We start from the raw sequence: 13,495 nt of genomic DNA on the forward strand, positions 1-13,495 counted from the left end.
ATGTAGCTCAGTGGTAGAGTACTTGCCTAGCATAAGGGAAGCTTTGAATTCAATCTCCTGCATAGGAAAAAAAAAAAAAAGAATTTCTAAGTAGACCCAAAAGTTGTCCTCAGGTTGACCTGGGTTTAGATGCTGAAGTAACCCTTCCCAATAATATAAGTGTAAGATCTATAAGTATGTATAATTGATTAGAGCACAGCAAGAATTTGAGGACTGAAGCTGCCAGTAAACAGAGAAGTATAATCTCATAGGGTAGCATCAGCCAAGATCTATCTACCAAACTACACTACAATAACAAATAACCTGAGTCTCCCCGTGGCCAACACAGCATCAAAGGTTGATTCTCTTCCACACGTATTCCTGGCCTGCATGGGCATGACGGCTGTGCTGGCTGTGACACTCAGCAACTCAGGGGATAGACATGGCAGACTTCCGTACCTCAGAAGTGATCATGGAGAACGGAGTGCAGACTCCTAAAAGCAGTGAACAATGTGTTTCCATGTATATTCACCAGTGGAAGCAGGTATGGAGGCCAGACCTGAGTCCGAACAGGAAGGAAGTGGTGTCCGCCCTGCTGAGTCCAATATTCTCACTGTGAGCAGTAGAGGTGTCCACAGTGGGGTACAAGTAATTTCATGGTGGAAATAAGTAAGGCCACAGCTTCTTGTGCTCTGCTGTGTAACTTTCTTGGAAACTTTTTCTAGAAACTAAATTATGAAGGTGTGTAATAAGAACAAGCACCAAAGGCCCCAAAAAAAGACTGGTCGTGAAGAAGGAAGATCGACTGGGACCAGATTCGCCACTCTGGGGGCAAAGCTTCCTGGGAAAGGGCTGGTATGAGGGAGTGAAGGCTGGAAGCCCCTCTGAGCTCAACCCCATATGAAGCACCAGCTGAACAAAGTAGCAACTCTGATGTCACTGGGCCTGGATGGGAATCCTGACTTGGCCAGCAGACCAGTGCAGGCCAACTAGCAAGAGGACACTCAATAGAAAGGACAGAAACCCCAGAGGGCAGCCCTAGCTGGGTCCCTGTCAGTATCCACTATATGGCCCCTCTCCCTGGGACAGGAGGCAGGATTACTCCAAAACTACAGAGTCGGTAGCTAGAATCCTTGGACAGGATGGGGTTGGCTTCACCATGCTGCGAAGGTGTATACAGGCTGCAGGGCAGGGTCTGCTCTCTCTTTCTTTGTAGCATTCCTCATGTGAGCTGGCCCTTAGAAGGCCCTCACCTCTACCCAGTTCATGAGGCTTTTATCAGGCCCTAGGTGAGAATTTAAAGAATCTGCTATGCTGCTTGCTGGAAGGAAAGGTGAGCCTCACCTCTGAACTACTAACCGATGGGATAAGGGCTCTGGGAAGTGAGACTTTCTCTGAGAGACTCCCCAAATTGTTACATTGCCTGGGCTGGATTCAAACTTGCAAACCCTTACCTCCCCGGCCAGACTGTAGGTCACAGGCATGCACTACCACTCCTGGTTCAGAGATGCACTTCTGATGCTCCCAAACCACACTAAGAGAGTTCGGTCAAGGCACACCGGAGGGGCTCTTTCTAGCCCTCAAAGTCATCCTGGCTTCATTGTCTACCTGCTGGTACCTGCAGCTGACCCCAGCTCACACATTCCAACCTGGCCGAAGTGATAGCCCCACCCACAGCTGGGAGCATGCCTATCCCCCCAGCTCCCCAGCCCTCCCCACCAGCCCAGGCTCCTCGTCCAGAGCAGGTGGATAGAGTCAAGAGGCTGGGAAGGTCTGAATATGGCCTACGCAGTAGAAGCTGCGTGGCCCTGGGCAAAGAGCTCACCCCTTCTGTCCCTTCTGTTTTCACACCTTTAAGACGTCAATAATAGTGCTTACCTTAGAGCTGTACTACAAGGATTAAGTTAAGCCTAAAGCATTCAAGAGCGAGCCTAACATTCTGTCGCAGCTGCACAGCCCGCCACTGTGGCCATCTGTACCTGGACACACGGTCACGTGGGCGAAGCTTGTGCTGCCCACCCCTTTCTTGACCTGAGACACTGAAATGGTTCTCTACTTCAAACTGGTACACTCCATCAGTTACTATATTGATGCTCATATACTTAGGGATTTTATTTCATTGAATCGCCCCAAGAGCACTACAAGGTAGACATGGGTGTGCCCATCTTACAGATGAGAGACCAAACCTTACGCTCAGAAACTTGTCCAGACTCATATCTAGAAAACAGAGTAAGGACTCCTTGGCTCTCCCTGGAGCACACCAAGCAGGCAGGGACATGGCTTGGAGGAGGGGGACCTCCTTGACTGATGAGTCCTTGACCAAAATATAAAGGCTGTTGTGAGGGGAGGCCAAGGAGCAGGAGAGGTGGCAGAGATCACAAGAAAGAACGAGAGGTAACAGTGCCCTCTCTGCCATCTGAGCAGTGACTGCTTCTCATCTCTTAATTACCTGAGGGTCCAGAGCTTTGTTACTTCTTACCCAGGAGAGGACAAGCGTAGCTCCTGTGAGCGTCTCTCTGAGGTCCATCTCAGCCCCTGCCACACTTCAGCCCCTGCCGCGCCTTCCCTTGACCCACACCTGTCCCTCCTGCCCCCCAGAGACAACTACCCCATCTGGATATAATGATACATTCCCAAGTTTCCAAACAAAGCACTCAAGACAGAATGAAATGTCCCCAAGGAGGTGTATATGCTGCCAAACTCTGCAGAAGCCGGGGCTCCCAGGAGCCAGTACCTGTGAGCCTGGAGCTCTGGCTTCCAGTCCTGACTGTCACCAGCTCTCTGAACTACCCATGATGTGCACATCACACACCCTGGAAAGGGAGGCACAGAGGTGCTCGCCATGATTACCCCAACTCCAGAAGTTCCCCAGCTGCCTTCTCCCTCCACATTCCAAACTGACCTCTAAGTTCTGGAAAATGCCAAGGAGTCAATGCTGCCATAGGCAAACCCTGCTCTTGTCCCTCCCCCTTCATTTCTGTGACATCGACCAACTTTAAGAGAAAGAAATGCCTTGTTGAATGATCTCAAATACTCCAATAATTAAAATTGAGTAAATGCCACTAGAGCAAGAAAGACAGAAAGTTTCAAAGATATCACTATACATACAAAACAACATGAGGCAAAGCTCTGGTTGTGAAAATGCAAAAAGCACAAAACCAATGTAAGAGGCCATGGAGATAGCTCAGTAGAATAAGCACTTGTCTGGCAAGTGCAAGGTCCTGAGTTCAATCCCCAGTACCATTACAAAAGTTTTTGTATTAATATTGAAAATGAGAAGACATACAATAAAATGCTTTAAAATCTCCACTGGAGATTGAGCGACTGAGCAGCTACAGCGTTAGCCAGCCCTATCCTGGGGTTCTGTAGGATCTTCACTCCTGTGGGTTATGTAGGAGAGAAGCCATGAATGCCTCTGCAGAGCGCCTACTCCACCTCAGGCCCTGTGGCAGGTGCTTACCCACTTATCTCATGGATATTTGTTTGTCCCTGTCTTGTGGAGGAAGGACTTCTGCCTTGATTTTCAGACCTAAAAATTAAACTTTGTAGAAGTCACACTGACTCCCAAGCCACTCAACCAAGCAGAGGCAGTGCTGAAATCCAAGTCCCCAATTCCAAACTCAAGTATGTCTGACCCTATCTCTAGCCGTCTTGAAGAGCTAATGTTCACAAGACATGAAGCAATGAGCAAGCACGAGGACAGTGGGTTTGAGGTCCATTATTTGTGGTGCCTGCCATTCACTCAGTACTCTTGATCAAATAGAAGCTACATCTGTGGACACATTCTGGCGCTCGCATCTTTACTTGCCTCGTTCAAGGGAAGAAAGCAGAGTTCCCAACCCAGCCATTGGCACCCAGCGACGTGGACCCCGGACCCAGCTGGAGGGACATAGATATCTGCTGTTCTGATGAGACAGGTCAGGTTTTTGTAATGGTGTCTCCAATGCAGTAGCAAAGATGGCCACCAACAGCTCTAAGTAGGGCGCTTCCTACCCGTTTTGCTAGCCCAATAGATATGCTTGTTTATTTAAACTTTTCTTTCCCTAAAGTTCCAATGAAGCTCCTTGGCTGATTTTGGCTTGACTAATTTTGGTCAAACACCTTCCCTTGAAGCAACAAAGCAGCAGGATAAAATGTAGGATGCCTCACTAAATTGAATTCCAAATAGAGAACAAATAATTTTTAGTGTAATTATGTTCTATATAATATCTGAGACACAGCACAGCTCATCTGAAGTTTAGATTTCACTGGTTAACCTGCTTCAGTACTCGGCTTGTTGTTTTGCTAATTCTGGCAAACCCCTAAAAGTCAATCTTGTGGCCATGAGGCTCAGAATAAGGGAGGATTTTGGCCAGCGCTGGGTGATGTGCCAACCTCACCAACCCCACCACAGAAGAGGGGAGTCTACACTGCATACCACATGGGCTGCTATGAGGAGAAGTTAATGCCAAAAAGCAAACCAGGTGCTCCTCCCTGGAGACGATAACGGATCCTTAGCAGCCAAGAACAGCAGATGTGCACTAGAATTGCAGTGGGGCCTCTGAGGAAGAGGAGCATATGTTTTGGCAGGGGGTGAGGGCCGGAGGACCAGCTGAGTGGGAAGACGCCGGCGCGGCTCTTCTCAACCTTCCAAGTTTGTGTTTTTACCCACACACACTTACCAGATTGCTTGAAAAAAGCAACAGCTGTGGAGACTGACAGTTTACAGTTGTGATAAATCGCATTAGTAAAGTATTTCAATTAAAGTGATATCTAAGTAAAAAACAAGAAGTCGTCCCTGAACAGCAGATGAGCGCGCTTCAGTCCGTGGAGGCTTCCAGGGGAAGGCTGCGGCACCAGCCCACTCTGCTGCTGTGGTTTTGCTTTGCCTCTAGGAGCCGGAGCCGGGGTGTGCAGTCCTTGTACGCAGGAGAAGGGGCAATTAGTGAAGACACGCACACAAAAATCTGTAACTAGGCATTTATTTCGTTCCCCTTGGGTATGTCTTAATGACCAGAATCTAAACTTAGTCCCAGATTTGCCTCTGTGTCGCTCTTTGTGAGTCAGAGAGGGGCATTCAGAGCCTTCCTGTGGGGTCTGCCCACGGCCCCCTCAGTGGGGCGGCCAGGCCCCTCGGGCTGGGTCCCCTTTCCCAAGTCAATCCATCTGCATCTGTAACGTCTGAAAAGGAGCTCGGGCATGTCTCCTTTTTGCTCGGTTTAGAAAGTCATGCGCCTGCACAAAATGAATGCCGGGAATCACTGGGCCCCTTGTTCTCCCAGGGTCAGGGCCGGCGCAGCCCAGGCGGGAGCCCAGCGCCTCACAATGGGCTTCAGACCCTCCCCCGCCCCCGCTAGCTTCCCAGCCTGCGTCTGCTCCAGCCTGGCAGCCAGCAGCTCCGTGCCTGCCAGCCAGTGATTCAGGACTAATTAGGTGATTGCTTTCATTTACCGTGGCAGTTGGGAGGGGGACTGAAAAGGCATTGCCCCTATTCTTGTTGGAAAAATAAATTACGCCCATTGTTACTCGAGATCTTTTTTGTTTCCTCCCCCAATCAAGCAAATTAGCAGCTTGGTTCATTTTCCCAGCGTTCGCTCGTCAGCTGATGGCAGCGCCCTGGAATGTGGCTCGGAGCTGTGTGGTCAATACAATTGTTTGGAACTGTTTGTGCCAACAATGAGAGGAGATGTTTGTACCCCCTCCCCCCTCCCCCCAGGACGAGTGGCACTTGTCCTCAACCCAGGAAGATGCGCCGGCGACCACCAGCGGGCTCCTCAGGAAGACTGCACCGCCATCTAGTGGGCATGGGGGGCAACTGCAACGCGCCTGTGTCCCCAGAGCTTCGGGCCGGGCGGGGAAAGGCAACAAGGCTTCTAATAGGTTACTAAAAATAGAGCGATTCTTTGGTTCTCTGGGCAAGAAGGTTTGCCTCCACCGCTGCCCTGAGAGCGCGACTCGCGCTTGCCTACCCGCGTTTGTGGTCTCTCTCCATGGTCCTGATTTTGAAGTCTAGGACAGAAATGCTGGCTAACATTGTCCTCGCCCTAGGAAGCTGGAAAGAGCTCTCCCTTCCCTTGGGAAGTATCGGGCAGTGAGCCACCAGCACCCTAGGCGGATCCTTTTCCTCAGCAACCTCTCCATCACCCTGTCACCCAGAGCAAGCGCAGTTCCGAAAAGCACAAAGTGAAGGCATTCAAAAGTTGGTTTGTTCACCCAGAGGCACGGATGCTTGCTCATGGAAGTCAGAAACACCACCAGTCCCCCAAAATTTCAATCTGGGTGACGGGGAGGGGATACCCACTTCCCAACCCCAACAATAAGTGCTTCGGATTCTTTTCACTCATCCCCTGCATATAAAGAGTTCAGTTGGCTCTCCTTGTTTGACATCGGAAGCAGATTTTATAGGGTTTTGTGTGTTGGAGCAAACAACTAAATCCCAATATAGAAGGATTTCAGTGGGGGGTTATCCAGCGGGGACGCTGTGTCCCACCCCATCCCCATATCTCTGCAAACATCCAGTAGTATCTTCGAACAAAAATATCTTTTTGGATTGTCATAACTCGGCAGGCTATTAAACATCCTACAAGGGACCAGACAATTGCCACACACACACACACACACACACACACACACACACCAAAGAATTACCTAGCCAAAGATGTCAATAGTGCTGAGGCTCAGGAAGCTGGTTTAGGAAAACAAAGGTTGCCCTTCAGTAATGGGGTTAGGATAACATTGATTGTCCTCCACTGAGCCACACTGCACGGACTAAGATAATTCATCCTCTCCCAAGTCAGTATTTACCACCTCTTTTCATCTTTTAGACTCTTCCATTTTAAACATAATTTAGCTGTCTTTTTTCCCCCTTCTGTGCTGCTGGGAAAAGGATTGGAGGGGGTAGGGGAAGGCAACAGAAAAGGAGGATTAGAAGCGTGACCTGTTTCTCAGGGAAGAGCTCCGGCGCATTCCTCTCTCAGATGTGCTTTGTGACCAGGCAGGGTACAATTAAAAGCACAATAATTTGCTTGTTATTCAAGTCAGGCATTAGTCCGGGTAATGGCATGCCTGGTGGAGAGATGGATTTCCTTGTTAGGAGCTAAGCACAGGATTAGCTGAATTCTCCATGGAGAAATCTTGATTTGTTCAAGGTCTTTCATGTTTTCTACAGAGAAGGGATTATGTCTTCTTAAAGAGGGGCCTTGCTTAAAAAGCTACAAAGTATAAGAAAAGGATTTAGGGTAGAGGGGCCTGTGGTTAAGTAGCTGAGGGGTACAGGGAATTTTAGAGCAAAGGATTATTTAAAGCCATAAAGTTCAAAAAATAATTGGTTTAGCACTACTGGGTCAGTGCTGCGAGTGCCCTGTAAAAGCAGTTAAGCATGAGCTAATATTCATTTTACTTTGGCTAATTATTGCATGGATGCAGGAGAGAGGAGAGTGAGCGCGCCCCTCCTCCGCAATCAGGAAGTACGTTGTTTTTGGGTTCTCTGCCTTACAGGCACACTGATGTGTTGGGATGCCCGCCTGGAATACACGCATCGCAAGGACCGCACTAGTTAAAATACAGGAAAACCGATCTTTTAAGAACAGCCCTACTGTCCCGCCGACAAAGTCGAAAGCACTATTAATTTTCTGTTTTGTTTTTTGTGGCATCGGGCATGAGTCCAGCTCCTCATACACGCGAAGAAAGTGCTCCACTGCCCAGCACAACCCCCGCCCAAAATCTCTCCGAGTTTCAACTTCATTGACAGCATTAGCTAGAGCAGAAAGCAAAGAGCCTGACTCCATCAGCGCCCCTGCCTAACATGAGGTGGGCGGACCGCAACCAGGGACAGCTTCTCCCCCGGGGGACACCTGGCAGTGTCTAGAGAGATGTTTCCTGCCACACTGGGGAAATGGCTCTTGCATCCAGGGTTCAGAAACCAGGGTTCCTGCAAAATACCCAACAACACAGAACAGCGCGCACACACACACATACACACACACACACACACACACACACACACACACACACACACGAATTATCTGCTCCAGAATGTGAGAGCAGAGGTTGAGAAACCCTGGGCTAGAAGAAGGCAATTTTCTCTCCTCGTGAAGATAAAGGCTCATACAATCCTCCCTTCCCCGCGTACATAATTCACAAGGAACCAGAGGACCACATCCAATGTTGACTACCACACTTCTCTTCACCAAAAGGGAAGGAGCAACTGGGATAAGAAAAAGAACAAAAGAAAGAAGGAAGAGAATATATATATATTAGCTTGGATAATTGTATGTTTATTTCTTCTGGACTATTGAAAGGAGCAGTTAAATGCTTAAATTTTTTCTTCTCCTTTTTTAATTTCTTATAACATTTTTTTCAAGTGATTTTTGTTTTGTTTTGTTTTGTTTTGTTTTGTTTTTTGGTGGGACCAGGGACTGAACTCAGGTCCTTGCACTTGCCAGGGAAGCACTTAATCCACTGAGCCATCTCCCTGGCCCCTCTCTTATAACATTTTTAAACCTATTTTGCATGCTTATATCTGGTAATGAAACAACTAAGTTGAAGACAACGTTATACAATATAACAATGGCTGAATTCCTATTTTGTTTAGTGAAATTCTGTATGGTTTCTGATGGTTCTTTTTTATAATTTTTATTCTCTTTTAAAAAGAAGAAAGAAAAGAAAAAGACAAAAGAAAAATTTTCCCTGCATGCCCCCGGGCGACACGACTTGTGCTCCTGTCTGTCCATCGCTTCCACTCTTGGCACACCTGGAGAAGGAAAACAGGCTTCCCCACAAGCCCCAGATGCAGAGTGGTGAGGCCTTGTGCTCCCTTCACAGATTGCTCCCTCTTGCCCGGATGAGGGATGCTTGGTCAAGCCATTCGTCCTGCAGCTTGCAGGAGTTCAGAGCCCGCAGCTACCTGATATCCGTCTTCTCCTTGTGGGCAATGATCCTCATCCTAAGGGAGGTTAGCCCTCTGGACAGGAGCTTCCAGAGGCTGTCATGGGGCCTATTCCAAGACCTGGCCAACCTCTCTCTGGAAAAAAACTCAGGAACACACCCAACCTCCACCTCCAAGTGGTTGGAAAGTCAGAGGAAACCTGGAGAAGCAAGGTGGCCAGACCCAACTAAACCTCTCTGTCACCTGCAGCAGGCATGCTCAGCCCAGATGTGGAGGAAGGCATGCCTCGGTTTCCCCCTCCTCTGCAGCTCTCCTCGCTCCTCACTGCTCTGCCTTCACTCCCACTCAGCCCATTTCCAGTAGACTGGGCACAGCAATCCTGATAAACCTCAAGTCAGACCAGGTTATTCCTGAGCACAGAAACCTCCAAAGACTCCCACCCAGCTCTGAGTAAAAGACCTCCCTTCCTGCCATGTTTTCTCCTTTCCCTTCGTCCTGCAGTTCACTCTCTCCTCCTATACCCTAAAACACCCTAAGTGCACACGTACACATGCACAAGCTCGTGTGTGCATACACACAGGAACTCATGGAAAGATGGTTTCCCTCATCTGGAGAGAGGAGCAACCAAATTCCTAACTGGAAAACAATTCCATGGGATTCGGGCTCAAATTTCATGATCACAAAGCCCTCATGCATGAGCCCACTTCCTTTTTAAAAAATTAATTTTATTAAGAAAAAAAATAGCAATGAGACAGTTTCAAATTAGTAGTAGGACAGTTACAATAATTAATACATTGTATGTTGTCTTCATAGTAGTTATTTATAGTACAAGATGCAGACATGATATCTTGTCTAAACACTATTAGTACAAATCTTTCTTCTCATTGAACTAAGAGAAAGTAGCTGTGTATCTATCCTATTTTGTATATACAGATACATGTTTTTTCACTACAAAATGGCCCTTCATTTATATCCCCCTTTTTGGTTTGGTTTCGTCAGAGATGTGTATTCCATTGCCATTCAAATATTGTAGGTGCATGAATTCAGCAAAATAACCCAATATAGTTCAGCAATCCATTTCCTTTTTTGTTTTTTAGTATAGGAATTCTAGAAAAGGAGCACCATGTTATTCATGAGAAAATCTTGTGCCTATTCTTAGTTGGGAATGGAGACATGGCACACATTTTTTTCAGTGCTGCCTTGTAAGAAAATGACACCTGGAGCACAACAGCAGCACAGTTGTGATTGAAATGAGGTGGAGGGAGCTGAAACATCCCTGTTTGACATCCTTTCACACCTTGGCTTCTGGGGCTCCACCCGGCTGTGACCTGGATGCCGTGCACTCCCCAGCTCAGCAAATGGGTTTCCATGGCGAGCTTTCCAAGACTCTAATCTCTGAAGAGCCAGTGAGAATAGCCAACCACAGATCTACATTTCAGTGTGGGGCTCCCATACCAAGAGGTCACTAATGTCTGATTTACGCCTATCCTAAGAGATTAAGCAGTGTTATTGCTCTGGAGGCAAAATCCACAGACTTCTGCTATTAAACATCTGAATGGCCTTGAACAAGGAGTTGTAACCTCCCTGGACCTTCCCTTTCTCATGCTCCAATGAGAGCCGAACAATATGAACATTTCTAAAAGGATGGTGTGTTCCAAAATTAATAGCTGGAACAAAGATGAATGCATCAATATGACACACTTTTCTATCCAACATAAAAATAAATAGATACCGCCTCTAGCTTAGAATGGTTTCACTTGCAATCTATCAATTTTACAATTGTGCAAAAGTGATATGTATAAAGTAGAAACTGTTCAGATCAGGGTCTTCTCCCAGGCTACCAAGAGGTGCTATGATACCCTCGCCATGCCACCATGTCACCATGTCGCCATTTCACCATGCCACCATGCCACCATGCCAGACAGGGGCAGAGAGCTGCAGCTCCCAGCCAGCCAGTCAGATGCAGTGTCATGAGGAAGCACTGCACAGCCCACAGTGTGTGCTGCTCAGCTCTGACTCTCGTGGGTCCAGGGCATGAATGAATTTTCAATATTTTGAACTCAGGATGTGTTTACCAGGATGTAACTCAGGGAGCATAAGTGTCTGTCAACCTCGTGACTTCTCAGATATCATGGTCACCGCAAGGCTGATGTGTGCAGCACTGTGAAGGTTCACCTCACACATAGACAAGGAGGACTCAGTGCTTATAGATGCTATCTCAAACCTTCAGCGACATCCCGAACCCCAAGCTGCCCAGAAGTTTCCATGACTCCAGTGAAATGCATTGCTAGTGTGGATTTCTGTTGTAGTCCATGTGTAGCTGTCCCCCTAAAGCCTCACGCAGTCATGTGATGAGCTTCTAGAGTTTGTGATTAGTTCATGATCCAATGCTGGCTTATGGGTGGGAGTGCCACACCCACCCTGGGCCACAGAGCCTGAATCCAATAAGCAAGGGAGAGAGGCTTGCTCTCTGCCGTAGGTGCCGCTGCTCCTCCCTTTGGCGCTTGCTGTTTTGCTGTTTTCTGCCTCCATGAGCTGCTGCCCTCTGCCATGTGCCACTCTGTCTTGGAGCCAGCTGATTATGGACTGAAACCTCCACAAACTGTGAGCTAAATAAGCATTTCCTTCCTTAATTCTGGGTGCCGGGTGTTTCGAGACAATTTCCACATGCTAAATACCACATGTGCTGCTAAAAAGGACCTCATGTACATCAAAGCATTGCCTCTAATTACATTTGAATAAGGTCTTTAAAAGATAGTTTCTGTAGTGATTTGATTTTTCTCCCACTTCTAGCAGACTAGGATATATGACATTCTTCTAGAAAAGACACAGTGTCATTCCCCCTCTACATCAGTCCTGGATAACCTGTGTTCTCATGACAGATAAACTTTATAGATCCAGAAGGAACATTGGAGTAGGCTCATTTTGCTCTATGTGAATGGGCCTTTAGACAAAGATCAGAGACTTATATCTATGGGTTTATACACACACACACACACACACACACACACACACGAGTCATATCTACATTCTCAGGTTAGACTGTGTCTTGGTGACTTTATTCTTGCTACTTGGACAAAATATCTGATGCCCAAATTTAAGGAAGAAAAGGTCCACTTAACTTATAGTTTGTGGAATTTTATATCCATAATCAGCTGGCTCCAAGGCAGGGTAGCGTGGCAGAGGGCAACAGTTCAAGACACCAGGAGACAGCAAAAGCAACAAGAGCACAAAAGGTGGGGGCAGAGCAAGGCTCTTTTCCTCTCTTACGTTGGAAGCAGGCTACCCGCCCTAGGATGGGGCCTTTACACCCACACCATCTCCATGCCCTCCCCTTGCACAGGCTCAGGATGTTTACAAAGTAAGGACCTTGGCCCCTTGCTGAGTCACTTAAACTTCTAAATTTCTCAAGGTGACACATGGTATCAGCCATTACAGGCTGCAATGTCATTGTCTACAGTTTTATGCTAGGCATGAAGAGAAGATGCTCACCTCTGGGATCCTCCAGGCATCAGTGGCCTTAGTTGTTTCTTGTCTGCTGAAATGCTGTGAAGCACCGACTCTGTTTTGCAGTGGCAATAGCAAAGGAAGAACACTAGGTCACAACAGTGAGGGGGATGAGCCCCACAATGTAGCACAAGCCACCCCTCTACTATGGTCATGTGACTTCTCGGTGTGAAGAACACAGGCTGAAAGCATCCCAAGCCAAAGTCTGAAACAACAAAGATGGAGCCCACATGACAGCTACACAACAACCTCATGGGCCTTTTAGCTCCCTACTCTGTGCACGGTGGAACCCGAGGCCCAACTTTACGCAAGTCCGCTATCCCCCCAACCACTGAGTGTGCCTTCCCCTGGAGGTATCACCACAGACACTACAGTCTATGTATCTTACCTGGAAAGATATATAAAATACTTAAAATCCAAATGTGGACTAATTATAAATTCATGTGATAAAGAAAAATCTCTTAGAGCAACTCAGAGGTGGAAAGATAGAGGAAATTTCCAGGCTAGAACTAAAGAACAGATAGAATCACAGAAAATGGGTATGGTGAAGTCCACCTGCAAGCCCAGAATGCAGGAGATTGATACCAGGGAACTTGGGGCTCAAGGTCAACCTGGGCAATATGGCAAGTTCAAGGCCAGCCTAGAACGCAGCAAGATCTTATCTCAAAAACAAAGAAAGAGCTTCCCATGGTGACATGTGCCTATAATCTGAGGCAAGAGAACTTAAGTTTGATCCTAGGTTGGGCAACTTAGTGAAGTCATGTTTCAAAATTAAAAAATTTAAGAGACTTTGGTTGTAACTCAATGCAAAGACCCTGGTTACAATCCCCACTACCACTAAAAAATAGAAAAATAAAGAAACAGTGAGGGGAAGGGAGATAGAAGGGAAAGCAGAGAGGAGGTGGGAAGGGAGGGATAAAAAAAGGGAGGGAGGAGTGTCAAAGAAGAATTGGGGGGAGAAAAGGCTCACTATAAAACATTTTCCAGGGACACAGCTCAGGAGCATAGTGTGTGCCTGTGCAAGCACAAAGCCCTGGGTTCAATTCCTGAAAGAAATAAGAGAGAGAAGGAGGGAGGGAGAGAGAGAAAGAGAGAGAGAAAGAGAGAGAGAGAGAGAGAGAGAGAGAGAGAGAGAGAGAGAGA

General features: G+C 47.3%; 1 pseudogene; it reads left to right on the forward strand.

The window, feature by feature from the left end:
* Nucleotides 1-421: 421 nt before the first annotated feature.
* The window catches only part of LOC101571777, an 86,285-nt pseudogene continuing 73,211 nt past the window's right edge, over nt 422-13,495 (forward strand).

The sequence above is a fragment of the Octodon degus genome, unplaced genomic scaffold (assembly GCF_000260255.1).
Source record: "Octodon degus isolate 3935 unplaced genomic scaffold, OctDeg1.0 scaffold00095, whole genome shotgun sequence".
Lineage (NCBI taxonomy): Eukaryota > Metazoa > Chordata > Mammalia > Rodentia > Octodontidae > Octodon > Octodon degus.